The sequence below is a fragment of the Somniosus microcephalus genome, chromosome 25, assembly GCF_052327205.1.
Source record: "Somniosus microcephalus isolate GS21.2 chromosome 25, FLI_Smic_1.0, whole genome shotgun sequence".
NCBI lineage: Eukaryota > Metazoa > Chordata > Chondrichthyes > Squaliformes > Somniosidae > Somniosus > Somniosus microcephalus.
Window position 1 is genome coordinate 53,104,862 of NC_141011.1, and position 15,197 is coordinate 53,120,058.

The following is a 15,197-nucleotide window of genomic DNA, read 5'->3' on the forward strand; positions in this document are numbered from 1 at the left end:
TATTGTTAGTAGTGTTAGTAGTTACTTCACTGAGTCCCAGGACTAGTTGACTGAGGGTATTCTTCTTTATGGTCCTCTCTTGGCATTTCAGGGCTTCGTAATGATAGCATTGGGGGTTGCTCATTTCTAGGTGTTTCCAAAATTTGGTGGCTCTTTTTTGGATAGTGATTATTAATGGATATTGGCCTAGATCTGCCCTGCATGCATTGTTTACAGTTTTCCTTTGAGTCCGGAGGATACTTTTACAGAATTCTGCATGTAGGATCTCAATTGGGTGTTTGTCCCATTTTGCACCATCTGTAGGAATATCTTGGTACCACAGCGGTGTGAATATTATAAGAACATAAGAATTAGGAGCAGGAGTAGGCCATTCAGCCCCTCGAGCCGGCTCCGCCATTCAATAAGATCGTGGCTGATCATCAACCTCAACTCCACTTTCCCACCCGAACCCCATATCCCTTGATTCCCCTCAAGTCCAAAAATCTATCGATCTCAGCCTTGAATATACTCAAAGACTGAGCATTCACAGCCCTCTGGGGCAGAGAATTCCAAAGCTTCACAACCCTCTGAGTGAAGAAATTCCTCCTCATCTCAGTCTTAAATGGCCGACCCCTTATCCTGAGACTGTGACCCCTAGTTCTAGACTCTCCAGCCAGGGGGGAAACAAAATCTCAGCATCTACCCTGTCAATCCCCCCCAGAATCTTGTATGTTTCAATGAGATCACCTCTCATTCTTCTAAACTCCAGAGAGTATCGGCCCAATCTACACAATCTCTCATCATAGGACAGCCCTCTCATCCCAGGGATCAATCTAGTGAACCTTTGTTGCACCGCCTCCAAGGCAAGTATATCCTTCCTTAGATAAGGAGACCAAAGCTGTGCACAGTACTCCAGGTGTGGTCGCACCAAGGCCCGGTACAATTGGAGCAAGACTTCCTTACTCTTATACTCCAACCCCCTTGCAATGAAGGCCAACATGCCATTTGCCTTCCTTATTGCTTGCTGTACCTGCATGCTCGCTTTCTGTGTTTAGAAACATAGAAACATAGAAGATAGGAGCAGAAGTAGGCCATTCGGCCCTTCGAGCCTGCTCCGCCATTCAATGAGATCATGGCTGATCATCCAAATTCAGTACCCTGTCCCTGCCTTCTCCCCATATCCCGTGATCCCTTTAGCCTTAAGAAATATATCCAACTCTTTCTTGAATATATTTAATGAACTGGCCTCCACTGCCCTCTGTGGCAGAGAATTCCATAGGTTCACCACTCTCTGGGTGAAGAAATTCCTCCTCATTTCAGTCCTAAATGGCTTACCCCTTATCCTTAGACTATGACCCCTGGTTCTGGACTCCCCGGCCATCAGAAACATCCTTCCTGCATCTAGTCTGTCCAGGCCTGACAGAATTTTATAGGTTTCGATGAAATCCCCTCTCAATCTTCTAAACTCCAGTGAGTATACGCCCAATCGACACAATCTCTCCTCATACGTCATTCCTGCCATCCCAGGTATCAGCCTGGTGAATCTTCGCTGCACTCCTTCCATGGCAAGAACGTCCTTCCTCAGGTAAGGCGACCAAAACTGCACACAATACTCAAGGTGCGGTCTCACCAAGGCCCTGTACAACTGTAGCAAGACATCCTTGTTCCTGTACTCGAACCCTCTTGCTATGAAGGCCAACATACCATTTGCCTTCTTAACCGCCTGCTGCACCTGCATGCTTACCTTCATCGACTGGTGCACAAGGACACCCAGGTCTCTTTGCACTTCCCCTTCTCCCAATCTATTGCCATTCAAATAATAATCTGCCTTCCTGTTTTTGCCACCAAAGTGGATAACCTCACATTTATCCACATTATAGTGCATTTTCTTGCACGAGGACACCCAAATCTCTCTGAACACCAACATTTGAAAGTTTCTCACCATTTAAAAAAATTCTGTTTTTCTATTCTTCCTACCAAAGTGAATAACCTCACTTTTCCCTACATTATACTCCATCTGCCACCTTACTGCCCACTCACCTAGTCTATCTATATCCCGTTGTAGACTCAATGGGCCAGTAATTCCGGTCCCAACGCATGAGTACGGACGGAGTACTCACGCGGGGGCCCGTTGGAAGTGCCGGATTTCAGCATGCACAGCGCATGCGCGGGAAACTGGCATTTCCTCCAAGGGGTTCAGAGGTCCAACTCTGCGCGCACGCGTTGAACTTCCTTCTTTTTGACAGGTTTGCCCGTGTGTAAGGGCCTGAACTTTTTAGACATATAAAAAGGAGGCGTAAGGACTTGATTCTTTAAGGTAAGTGGTCTATTATTTAAAATTATAACATTTTTTCCACAGCTTTATTGTTTTTAAGGACTTTACAGTAAGGTAAGTTTATTTTTAGACCAGATTTCTTAAAAAATTATTTTTTTCAAAAATTTGATTAATTGTTTAAAATAGTTTTTTAAAGTTATTTATAGTTTATTTAATTATTGGGATGTTTTTTAATATTTTATTTAAAGTTAAACTAGTCTTTTGGGCGCCCGTACTTTTCATGAGTTTGACAGTTCTTACTATCAAACTCATGAATGAAGTTTCCCCTCCCCTGATTGGCTGCACAGTGCTCACCTGATCCCAGCCGGCACATCGCACTAACTACGCCGCTGGATCAGGCAAGCACATCGCGCCGACATCTGAACCAGGCCAGTGACAGGAATTCCAAGCAGGCCCAGGCTTCAGATGTTGGCGCGCCGGGTGAGTGCACATCGGGGGCTTGCACGCACGGCAAGCCCCCGATCCTAATTTCTGGCCCTTTGTGTTCTCCTCACAGCTTACTGTCCCACCTAGCTTTGTATCGTCAGCAAACTTGGATACATTACGCTCGATCCCTTCATCTAGGTCATTAATATAGATTGTAAATAGCTGAGGCCCCAACACTGATCCTTGCGGCACCCCACTAGTTACAGCCTGCCAATCTGAAAAAGATCCGTTTATCCCTACTCTCTGTTTTCTGTCCATTAACCAATCCTCTATCCATGCTACTATATTACCCCCAACCCCATGAGCCATAATCTTATGTGGCACCTTATCGAATGTCTTTTGGAAATCCAAATATACTACATCCACTGGTTCCCCTTTATCTACCCTGCTAGTTACATCCTCAAAAAACTCTAATAAATTTGTCAAACACGATTTCCCTTTCATAAAACCATGTTGACTCTGCCTAATCATGTTATGATTTTCTAAGTGCCCTGATACCACTTCCTTAACAATGGATTCCAGCATTTTCCTGACAGCTGATGTCAGGCTAACTGGCCTGTAGTTCCCTGTTTTTTCTCTCCCTCCTTTCTTGAATAGCGGTGTTACATTTGTGACCTTCCAATCCACTGGGACCATTCAAGAATCTAGGGAATTTTGGAAGATCAAAACCAATGCATCCACTATCTCTTCAGCCACCTCTTTTAGACCCTAGGATGTAGGCCGTCAGGTCCAGGGGATTTGTCAGCTTTTAGTCCCATTAGTTTCTCTAGTACTTTTTCTCTGCTTATATTAATTACGTTAAGTTCCTCACCCTCATTAGACCCTGGGTTCCCCACCATTTTTGGTATGCTTTTTGTGTCTTCTACTGTGAGGACAGATACAAAATATTTGTTTAATGTTTCTGCATTTCCTTATTCCCCTTAATAATTTCTCCTGTCTCAGCCTCTAAGGGACCAATGTTTACTTTTGCTACTCTTCCTTTTTACATACTTGTAGAAACTCTTACAATCTGTTTTTATATTTCTTGCTAGTTTTCTCTCATATTCTATTTTTTCCCTTTTTATCAATTTTTTGGTAATCTTTGCTGGTTTCTGTAACTCTCCCAATGCTCAGGCTTACTACTATTCTTTGCAACATTATAAGCTTCTCCTTTCAATCTAATGCTATCCTTAACTTCTTTGGTTAGCCACAGTTGGATCACTTTTCCCGTGGACTTTTTGTTTCTCAATGAAATGTATTTTTGTTGAGAATTATGAAATATTTCTTTAAATGCTAGCCACTGCTTATTTACCGCCATACCTTTTAATCTATTTTTCCAATCTACCTTAGCCAGCTCGGCTCTCATACCTATGTAATTGGCTTTATTTCAGTTTAAGACTCTAATTTTGGACTTAGGCAAGTCACTCTCAAAATTAATATGAAATTCTATCATATTATGATCACTCTGCCCCAGAGGATCCTTACTACGAGATTGCAAATTAACCCTGTCTCATTACACAATACAAGATCTAAAATAACCTGTTCCCTGGTTGGTTCCATGATGTGTTGTTCTAGGAAACTGTCCCGAATATATTCCATGAACTTGTCCTCCAGACAACCTTTGCCAATTTGATTTGTCCAGTCTATATGAAGAGTAAAGTGCCCCACGATTATTGCATTACCTTTGTTGCAAGCTCCTACTATTTCTTGATTAATATTCTGTCCAACGGTATAGCTACTGTTAGGGGGCCTATATACTACTCCTACCAGTGTTTTCTGCCCCTTGTTATTCCTTATCTCCACCCATACTGATTCTACTTCCTGATCTTCTGAGCTGAGATCCTTTCTTTCTACTGTCCTTATCTCATCCTTAATTATCAGGGCTACTCCCCCTCCTTTTCCATTCTGCCTATCTTTTCGAAACGTCAAGTACTCTGGAACATTTAGTTCCCAACCTTGGCCACCTTGCAACCACGTCTCTGTAATGGCTATTAAATCAAACCCATTTATCTCTATTTGTGCCACTAGTTCATCTATCTTGTTACGAATGCTTTGTGCATTCAGATAAAGAGAATTTAATTTAATTTTTTTACCATTATTCCATGCTTTGACCTTATTCTCTGCTGCACTGCTACCGTTAAACTCTCTGTCCCTTCCTGTCACACTCTGCTTATTTTTACCCAAATCGCTACACTGCTCTATTGCCTTGACCTTTCTCTTTAGATTTCTACATTTTCCCTCACCTGACCCCTGCCCCCCCTTTTTTTTAGTTTAAAGAACATATGAATTATGAGCAGGAGTAGGCAATACGGCCCCTCGAGCCTGCTCCGCCATTCAATAAGATCATGGCTGATCTTCGACCTCAACTCCACTTTCCCACCCAATCCCCATATCCCTCGATTCCCCTAGAGTCCAAAAATCTATCGATCTCAGCTTTGAATATACTCAACGATTCAGCATCCACAGCCCTCTGGGGCAGAGAATTCCAAAGATGATAACTAATTGAAATGCCACCAAATGGCAGCGTGGTGACGCTGCAGAAGTATTAAATATTAAAAACCATAGCTTGCTAACTGTAGGAATTTATTGGTACTGCGACTGGGAACTCGATATTGCTGCAATACGACTGAATACCAACTGTCACCATCTGTTGGAATGTTTTGGTACTGCAGCAGTGGGCCATGTATTCAAACTGTAGTACCACTAAATACCAACTGAGGACGCGACAGACTGATTAACTATTAAAAGGCATCGTTTGCAACCGCACCATCTGTAGGAATATTTTGGTATTGCAGCCGCGTGAAATTTACTGTAGTACCACTAAGTACCAAATGATGGCGCTGCAGACCGAATAAAAATTTAAACGCCATTTTTCTTATCAGCACCATCTGTAGGATTTTAAAGGTACTGCAGATCAGCCCGCTATTGCTGTAATACTGCTAAATACCAATCGGTGGCGCTGCGTTAGCACCATCCTGTAGGAAGAGTTTAGTACTGCAAGGACGTGAATTTTATTATAACTAACTGACATTGCTGACAAGGCCAGCATTTATTGCCCATCTCTAACAGCCTTTCAAAGGTGGTGGTAAACGGCCTTCTTGAACCGCTGCAGTCCATGTGGTGTAAGTACTCTCCACAGACGCAGTGTGTTTCTAGCATTTTCCGTTTTTGTGCATTATATTCATAGAATCATAGAATGGTTGCAGCATGGAAGAAGGCCATTCGGCCCGTCGAGCTCTCTGCAAGAGCACTTCAGCTAGTCCCACTCCCCCGCCTTTTCCCCGTAGCCCTGCAAAAAAAAATGTCTTTCAGGTACTTCTCCAACTCCCTTTTGAAAGCCGTGATTGAATCTGCCTCCACCACCCTTTCAGGAAGTGCATTCCAGATCTAACCACTCACTGTGTAAAAAAGTTTTTCCTCATGTCATAGAGTCATAGAGTCAGAGTTATACAGCACAGAAAGAGGCCCTTTGGCCCATCGTGTCCACGCCGGCCATCAAGCCCTGTCTATTCGAATCCCATTTTCCAGCACTTGGTCCGTAGCCTTGTATGCTGTGGCGTTTCAAGTGCTCATCCAAATGCTTCTTGAATGTTGTGAGGGTTCCTGCCTCTACCACCCTTTCAGGCAGTGAGTTCCAGATTCCAACCACCTTCTGGGTGAAAAAGTTTTTCCTCAAATCCCCTCTAAACCTCCTGCCCCTTACCTTGAAACTATGCCCCCTTGTTATTGACCCCGCTACTAAGGGGAAAAGTTCCTTTCTATCTACCCTATCTATGCCCCTCATAATTTTGTACACCTCAATCAGGTCCCCCCTCAGCCTTCTCTGCTCCAAGGAAAACAACCCCAGCCTGTCCAGTCTTTCTTCGTAGCTGAAGTGCTCCAGCCCAGGTAACATCCTGGTAAATCTCCTCTGCACCCTCTCCAAAGCAATCACATCCTTCCTATAGTGTGGCGACCAGAACTGCACACAGTACTCCAGCTGTGGCCTTACCAGCGTTTTGTACGGCTCCATCATAACCTCCCTGCTCTTATATTCTATGCCTCGGCTAATGAAGGCAAGTATCCCATATGCCTTTTTAACCACCTTATCCACCTGTTCTGCTGCCTTCAGGGATCTATTTACATGCACACCAAGGTCCCTCTGATCCTCTGTCTTTCCTAGGGTCTTACCATTCATTGTGTATTCCCTTGCCTTGTTAGTCCGTCCAAAATGCATCACCTCACACTTTTCAGGGTTAAATTCCATTTGCCACTGTTCCGCCCATCTGACCAACCCATCTATATCGTCCTGTAGCCTGAGGCTTCCCGCCTCGCTATTTACCACCCTACCAATTTTCGTGTCATCTGCGAACTTACTGATCATACCTTTTACATTCACATCCAAATCATTAATGTAGACCACAAACAGCAAGGGACCCAGCACCGATCCCTGCGGTACCCCACTGGACACAGGCTTCCAGTCACAAAAACAACCTTCCACCATCACCCTCTGCCACTAAGCCAGTTTTGGATCCAATGTGCCAAGGTACCCTGGATCCCATGGGCTCTTACCTTCCTGACCAGTCTCCTATGTGGGACTTTATCAAAAGCCTTACTAAAATCCATGTAAACCACATCCACTGCACTACCCTCATCCACACACCTAGTCACCCCCTCGAAGAATTCAATCAAATTGGTCAGACATGATCTTCCCTTGACAAAGCCATGCTGGCTATCCCTAATGGTTTTTCTGCCAATCACCTTAAATCTGTGTCCTCTGGTTCTCGACCCTTCTGCCAATGGGAACAGTTTCCCTCTATCTACTCTGTCTGGACCCCTCATGATTTTGAACACCTCTATCAAATCTACTCTCAATCTTAAATAACAACAGAAAATGCTGGAAACACTCAGCAGGTCAGGCAGCATCGAGGAGAGAGAAACAGAGTTAACGTTTCAAGTCGGAAACACTTTGTCAGAACTGGAAAAGGTTAGAGAAGAGAGATTTTTAAGCAGTGGCAGGGAGAAGGGGAGGAAAGAACAAAGGGAAGGTCTGTGATAGGACAGAAGGCAGGAGAGATCGACTGGCAAAAGGGATGATGGTCCAAGGCAAAAGGAGAGGTAATGGGACAAGTTAAGAAACAAAAGGTGGCTCTAGATGATGTTTGAATGAAGATGGCAGCATCATTAACAGCTACTATTTGAGAAAAGAGAGAAAATATAAAGAAATACAGGGGCCGAGGTTAGTCTGAAATTGTTGAACTCGATGTTAAGTCCAGAAGGCTGTAAAGTGCCTAATAGAAAGATGAGGTGCTGTTCCTCGAGCTCCTCTCAATCTTTTCTGCTTTAAGGAGAACCACTCCAGCTTCTCCAGTCTATCCACGTAACTGAAGTCCCTCATCCCTGGAATCATTCTCGTAAATCTTTTCTGCACCCTCTCTAAGGCCTCCACATCCTTCTTAAAGTGCGATGCCCAGAATTGGACACAATATTCCAGTTGAGGCCGAACCAGTGTTTTATACAGGTTCATCATAATTTCCACGCTTGTGTACTCTATACCTCTATTCATGAAGCCCAGGATTCTGTAAGCCTTTTTAACTGCTTTCTCAACCTGCCCTGCCACCTTCAACGATTTGTGCACACATACCCCCAGGTCTCTCTGTTCCTGCACCCCCTTTAGGATTGTACCCTTTAGTTTATATTTCCTCTCCTCATTCTTTCTACCAAAATGTATCACTTTGCACTTTTCTGCATTAAATTTCATCGGCCCATTTCACCAGCCTGTCTATGTCCTCTTGAAGTCTATCACTATCCTCCTCACTGTTCACTATACTTCCAAGTTTTGTGTCATCTGCAAATTTTGAAATTGTGCCCTGTACACCCACGTGCAAGTCATTAATATATATCAAGAAAAGCAGTGGTCCTAGAACCGACCCCTGGGGAACACCACTGTGTACCTTCTTCTAGTCCAAAAAACAACCGTTCACCACTACTCTCTGTTTCCTGTCACTCAGCCAATTCCGTATCCATGCTGCCACTGTCCCTTTTATTCCATGGGCTTCAACTTTGCTGGCAAGCCTATTATGTGGCACTTTGTTGAACGCCTTTTGGAAATCCATGTACACCACGTCAACCGCATTACCCTCATCAACACTCTCTGTTACTTTATCAAAAAACTCGATCAAGTTGGTTAAACACAATTTGCCTTTAACAAATCTGTGCTTGCTTTCCTTAATTAATCCACACTTGTCCCTGATTATTGTCTCACACTGAGCCCCACTCCCCTATCACCCCGTCCTTGCAGCCTCCACTGGCCTCATCTCCCCCAACACAGTGAATTCAAAATCAACCTGCTTGTTTACAAACCCCTTCATGTCTTTGGCACTCCAAACATCTGCAATCTCCACCCATTGTACATGTCAGCACAGGCTCTCCACTCTTTCATCTCCTCCCCACTCCACTCAAACTTTCAAATCCTCAGGCACCTCGATCCCACACGCTGGAACTCTCTCCCTAACTCCTCTGCTATATAAATGCAAGATGTTGTTGTTTTAAATGTCCTACCCCATATCCTGAGACTGTGACCCCTCGTTCTAGACCCTCCAGCCAGGGGAAACATCCTCCCTGTATCCAGTCTGTCTAGCTCTGTCAGAATTGTATGCGTTTCAATGAGATCCCCTCTCATTCTTCTAAACTCTAGTGAATACAGGCCTAGTCGACCCAAACTCTCCTCATACGACAGTCCTGCCATCCCAGGAATCAGTCTGGTGAACCTTCGCTGCACTCCCTCTATGGCAAGTATATACTTTCTTAGGTAAGGAGACCAAAACCGCACACAGTACTCCAGGTGTGGTCTCACCAAGGCTCTGTAACTGTAGTAAGACATCCTTGCTCCTGTACTCGAATCCTCTTGCAATGAAGGCCAACATACCATTGGCCTTCCTAACTGCTTGCTGCACCTGCATGTTTGCTTTCAGTGACTGGTGTACAAGGACACCCAGGTCCCTCTGTACATCAACATTTCCCAATCTATCACCATTTACATAATACTCTGCTTTTCTGTTTTTCCTACCGAAGTGGATAACTTCACATTTATCCACGTTATACTGCATCTGCCATGTATTTGCCCACTCACTCAACTTGTCTAAATCGCCTTCAAGTTTCTTTGCATCCTTCTCACAACTCACAGGCCCTGTACAACTGCAGCAAGACATCCTTGTTCCTGTACTCAAACCCTCTCACTACGAAGGCCAACATACCATTTCAATAACTTGCAGGGGGCACAGATTTAAAGTAATTGGTAGAAGGATTAGAGGGGAGTTGAGGAGAACTTTTTTCACCCAGAGGGTGGTGGGGGTCTGGAACTCACTGCCTGAAAGGGTGGTAGAGGCAGAAACCCTCATCATGTTTTTAAAGTAATCTGGTCTCTGAATACTGGAAATTGAAGAACCATATTCCATTCCCTAACACTATTAGTTGTCCACTTCGAGAAACTGAAAATAAAAAAATCCACAAAACATTGTAAATTAGGATGGAGCCTTCCAGCTTCTGTACAGCAGTGGCATTAACATTATTTTTCAGTTCAAAGTTGATTCTCTCAGTTGTGTTTTTTTTTTAAATTGTGGATTCCAGATAATTGGGACTTTTCATTTTGCCAAAGTTCCGTTTTATAGGGTATAACCTAGGGGATTTGGGTCTCTCACAGTGTAGAAGATCCATGGAGGGCACCAGGCAGGTGAACGAGCGTATGCGAGTAGACGGTGCGGGAATGGGTCACGCCTTCTCCCTAAAGGATGAAGGGGTATTATAATTCTCAATTGTACATTGTAAACTACTACTTCAATACTGTAATGTAGTAATTCTTGCTTGTGCTAAATAAAGTCATAAATATAATAACCAATATGGTGTCAGCGTCGAACAATCGAACAGAAAGTCCAAAGGGACTACACATCACATCTGATCACGTCACATCTGATCATGTGGCATCAGCAAATGTCATTGCATTTACCTTATAAAGGTTGGGTCCCCGTAGTTATCACAGAATCATAGAATGATACAGCACAGAAGGATGCCATTCGGCTCATTGTGCCTGTGTGGCTCTTTAGTAGAGCTATCCAGTTAATTCCACTCCCCTGCTTTTCCCCCCAAAGCCCTGTAAAATGTTTCCCTTCAATCCAATTCCCTTTTGAAAGTTGCTACTGAATATGCTTCCACCGCCCTTTCAGACAGTGCATTCCAGATAATAACAACTTGCTGTGTAAAAAAGTATTTTCTCATGTCGCCTCTGGATCTTTTGCCAATCACCTTCAATCTGTGCCCCCTGGTTACTGACCCTTCAGCCACTGGAAACAGTATCTCCTTATTTACTCTACCAAAACCCTTCATGATTTTGAACACTTCTATCAAATCGCCTCTTAAACTTCTTTACTCTAAGGAGAGCAACCCCAGCTTCTCCAGTCTCTCCACATAACTGAAGTCCCTCATCCCTGTTACCATTCTAGTAAATCTCTTCTGCACCCTCTCCAAGGCCTTGATATCCTTCATAATATGTGATGCCCAGGATTGAACGCAATTTCATGCTCCTCTGTTAAATTTTATCTGCCACGTGTCTGCCCATTTCACCAGTATATGTCCCCCTGAACTCTGTTACTGCCCTCCTCATTGTTTGCTACATTGCCGAGTTTTGTATCATCTGCAGATTTTGAAATTATGCTCTGTATACGCAAGTCCAGGTCATTAATATATTATCAAAAAGGGCAGTTGTTCTAATACTGACCCCTCAGGAATACCACTGTAGACTTCCCTCCAGTCTGAAAAACAACTGTTCACCACTACTCTCTGCTTTCTGTCCCTTAGTCAATTTTGGATCCATGATGCCACTGTCCCTTTAATCCCATGGGCTTTAATGTTGCTAACAAGTCTATTAAGTGGTATTTGAGTATCTTTGCTCGTGGTTTCGCACCAGTAGCTACTGTGCGAGATGTTTCGAGAAACAAGGTGAGGAAGGGAAACTGAGGGCGGGGAAAAGGAGAAACTGAGAATGGGAAAGGGATTCGCAGAGGTGAGAGAAGCTTTGATTCCACCAGTAACTCACAGAAGTTTACTGAAATTGCATTGTTAACTAATAGTAATTTTTTTTAATTCGTTTTTATGGGATGTGAGTGTCGCTGGCAAGGCCAGCATTTATTGCCCATCCCTAATTGCCCTCGAGAAGGTGGTGGTGAGCCGCCTTCTTGAACCGCTGCAGTCCGTGTGGTGAAGGTACTCCCACAGTGCTGTTACGTAGGGAGTTCCAGGTATTTAACCCAGCGATGATGAAGGATCAGCGATGTACTTCTAAGTCAGGATGATGTGTGACTTGGAGGGGAACTCAGAGGTGGTGGTGTTCCCAGGTGTCTGTTGCCCTTGTCCTTCTAGGTGGAAGAGGTCACGTCTTTGGGAGGTGCTGCCGAAGAAGCCTTGGCGAGTTGCTGCGTAATACTGGTAATACTGCGTAATACAGAGTAATACTGGTAACCCTCAGATTCTCCTCATAAGCAACAGTAATACAATAACTCACTGATACATCTATTACTACAAGTTACATACAGTATAGAGTAATACCCCAGTATCCTAGTATGTAACTAGTAGTAATCCTACAACCCGCTAATATTCACCTTGTAACTACAGCCGGAATCCCAAGCACTGCACACAATGCGGTCAAGCTCCCCAGTCGATGTTACTTTTAACAGGCCCAATCTTTCTCCCCATCTCATTGGACTCTGGTTTGGACTCAGATTTTGTGTGAAGGTAACAACTCTGAACTGGGAATCCCAGTCAGAGCTGATCTATATTTGGACTTCACATGTCGCAACCAGCCAGCACAGACCGACCTGAACCAAATCAAGATATCTCACAAAGGGCAGTGGGCTCAGTGTTTGGGGTACTTCTCACAGGGCACATCGTCCTAACATCAGCTCAGCACTAACATTTCTAAACCACTCCCTGGGCTCAGACTCAATAAAGGAGAGTTTTCAAAGAATGATTGAAATTACAGCACAGGAGGAGGCCATTCAGCCCCTGGTGCTTGTGCCAGTGCTGGGGCTCGCTCCTGTAACCCCATTACCCCCAGATCATTTTATATTCCTTCTTTTCAAATATTTATCCCATTCCCATTTAAATGATGTTCAAGTATCTACCTCAATAGCCACGTGGTAAAGCATCCCATGGTCTACTGGCCCTCAGTTTAAGAACCTTCCTTCTCCTTTCACCCCTGGTTCTTGCAGTGGGAATCCTCAGTCTCCATCCTCTTGTTCCCCATTTGCCAACAATTTACCCAGCCTAAAGTCCCCAGGTTTCAATCATCCCTTTACTGGCTGCCCCTATCTCACTGCCACTCACCACTTTGCTATTGCTCCTGGATCTGCAGAAAATGCTGGTTCCCATGCCCACCCCATACCCCAGTCTCCCTGACTCCCATCAATGACCCCATTCCCCAGACCCCCAATCCCATTCCCCAGTCTCCCTCTCTCCCCGGAAACCCATTCTTCAGTCTCCCTCTTCCAGTAGCATGTGCTGCTCTTCATGGCCTTTCTTCATTCTCCCAGTCATGCTTAATTGCAAGAGGAAGGCCTACCAGGCCACCCATGTCTGGAAGCAACTTGTTTCAGCCCAAGAGTTTAAATCAACAAGAAAGTACTTCAGCACCAGCCAGACCAGTCCCTGTAGACTATTGAAACTAAGTAACTATGGGAAAGCTCCAAAAATGCGTACATAAGAAATAGGAGCAGGAGTATGCCATACGGCCCCTCGAGCCTGCGCCGCCATTCAATGCGATCATGGCTGATCATCCAAATTCAGTACCCGGTCCCTGCTTTCTCCCCATACCCCTTGATTCCTTTAGCCTTAAGAAATATATCCAACTCCTTCTTGAATATATTTAATGAATTGGCCTCTACTGCCTTCTGTGGTAGAGAATTCCACAGGTTCACCACTCTCTGGGTGAAGAAATTCCTCCTCATTTCTGTCCTAAATGGCTTACCCCTTATCCTTAGACTGTGACCCCTGGTTCTGGACTCCCCGACCATCGGGAACATCCTTCCTGCATCTAGTCTGTCCAGTCCTGTCAGAATTTTATAAGTTTCAATGAGATCCCCTCTCATTCTTCTAAACTCCAGCGAGTATAAGCCCAATCGACCCAATCTCTCCTCATACATCATTCCTGCCATCCCAGGTATCAGTTTGGTGAATCTTCGCTGAACTAATTCCATGGCAAGAACATCCTTCCTCAGATAAAGCGACCAAAACTGCACACAATACTCAAGATGTGGTCTCACCAAGGCCCTGTATAACTGCAGCAAGACATCCTTGTTCCTGTACTCGAACCCTCTCGCTACGAAGGCCAACATACCATTTGCCTTCTTAACCGCCTGCTGCACCTGCATGCTTACCTTCAGCGACTGGTGCACAAGGACACCCACAGTATCCACAGTATCCCCACAGTGCAGATAGAGGCCATTTCGGCCCATCGAGCCTGCACCGACACATATCCCACCCTATCCCTGTAACCCCACGTATTTAATCCCCTAACATTAAGGGTCAATTTAACATAGCCAAATCAACCTAACCTGCACATCTTTGGACTGTGGGAGGAAACCGGAGCACCCGGAAGAAACCCACGCAGACACAGGGAGAATGTGCAAACTCCACACAGACAGTCGCCCGAGGCCAGATTTGAACCCGGGTCCCTGGCGCTGTGAGGCAACAGTGCTAACCACTATGCCACCGTGCACTTCCCCTTCTCCCAATCTATTGCCATTCAGATAATAATCTGCCTTCCTGTTTTTGACACCAAAGTGGATAACCTCGCATTTATCCATGTTATATTGCAGGAGCAGGAGTAGGCCGTACGGCCCATCGAGCTTGCTCCACCATTCAAGAAGATTGTGGCTGATACAAAAGCAAAATACTGTGGATGCTGGAAATCTGAAATAAAAACAGAAATTGCTGGAAATACTCAGCAGGTCAGGCAGCATGTGTGGAGATAGAAACAGAGTTAGCGTTTCAGGTTGGTGACCTTTTGTTAGGCTCAACTTCTACATCAACTCCACGTTCCTCATATCCCTTGATTCCGTTAGTGCCCAAAAATCTATCGATCTCAGTCTTGAATATGCTCATCGACTGAGCATCCACAGCCCTCTGGGGTAGAGAATTCCAATGATTCACAACCCTCTGTGAAGAAATATTTCCTCATCTCAGTCCTAAATGGACGGCCCCTTATCCTGAGACTATGACCGCTAGTTTGAGACTCTCCAGCCAATTGCGCAAGAAGAAATAATCCAGCAACTAACCTGTAAATACTTCATGATCCCTTTAAGTAGCACTAGTGGGGAGGTCCTTCAATCCTTCATGCCATTCAATTAAGACAGGGCGCAGGCTGGAGCGTGACACTCAAAAATGGCAGCGCTAGTGTCAAATCAGCATTGTACACTGATTGACGTCATAAATCTGCCTGCTGTGCAGG